We start from the raw sequence: 814 nt of genomic DNA, 5'->3' as shown, positions 1-814 counted from the left end.
GATACGGGGATCGATACCTCGCATCTCCAAAAGAAACTATTCGTTATTACAATTTTATTTCTATTCAATATTTCCTTATTTATGACATAATGAGTAGCGATATTTTTTCATTTTCACTATTATTCATGACGAGACGTTTAGGGTTTCGTGACGTAAAAATTGTAGAGATATAGCTTTAGATGGTAGAGCGCTCGCTTTGCATGCGAGTTGTACGGGGATTGATAACCCGCCTCTCCAAAAGAAAGTATTTTATTTTCACTATTATTAATGATGGGACATTTAGGGTTTTATAGTGTAACAATCACTGGGATGTAGCCTAGATGGCAGGGTGCTCGCTTTGCATGCAAAAGCTACAGGGATCGATACCTTGCATCTCAAAAAATAAGACTATCTAATATATTATTTCTTTTCAATTTTTCCCTATTCATGACATGTTGGGTAGCAATATTTCTTCATTTTCACTATTATTGATGACGGAAAATTTAGGATTTTGTGATGCAAAAATTGTGGGGATGTAGCTCAGATGGTAGAGCGCTCGCTTAGCATGCGAGAGGTACGGGGATCAATACCCCGCATCTCCAAAAGGGAGAAATTATTTTTTTAAGTATGAATTAATTTAACGTGTTATGTATAAGGTGGGTACGAGAGAAAAAGAAAAGATACTTATATAAGGATTATTATATCGAGTAATGTCCCACAAGCACATAGAGAGAGGACTTATTGTAAAGGGAATTCGCTTGAGTAATGTCCCACAAGCACATAGAGAGAGGACTTATTGGTAATGTCCCACAAGCACATAGAGAGAGGACTTATT

At 36.5% G+C, this 814-nt stretch overlaps 1 non-coding gene across 1 annotated transcript; it reads left to right on the top strand.

The window, feature by feature from the left end:
- Positions 1-508: 508 nt before the first annotated feature.
- On the top strand, positions 509-581 carry TRNAA-AGC. The gene has a single exon. It is a non-coding gene; the product is annotated as a tRNA-Ala (tRNA).
- Positions 582-814: the final 233 nt, after the last annotated feature.

This window comes from Cucurbita moschata, unplaced genomic scaffold (genome assembly GCF_002738365.1).
Source record: "Cucurbita moschata cultivar Rifu unplaced genomic scaffold, Cmos_1.0 Cmo_Scf00249, whole genome shotgun sequence".
In the NCBI taxonomy this organism is placed as follows: domain Eukaryota; kingdom Viridiplantae; phylum Streptophyta; class Magnoliopsida; order Cucurbitales; family Cucurbitaceae; genus Cucurbita; species Cucurbita moschata.
The sequence above is the reverse complement of the archived record's forward strand: the minus strand, read 5'-3'. Positions and strand labels throughout refer to the sequence as shown.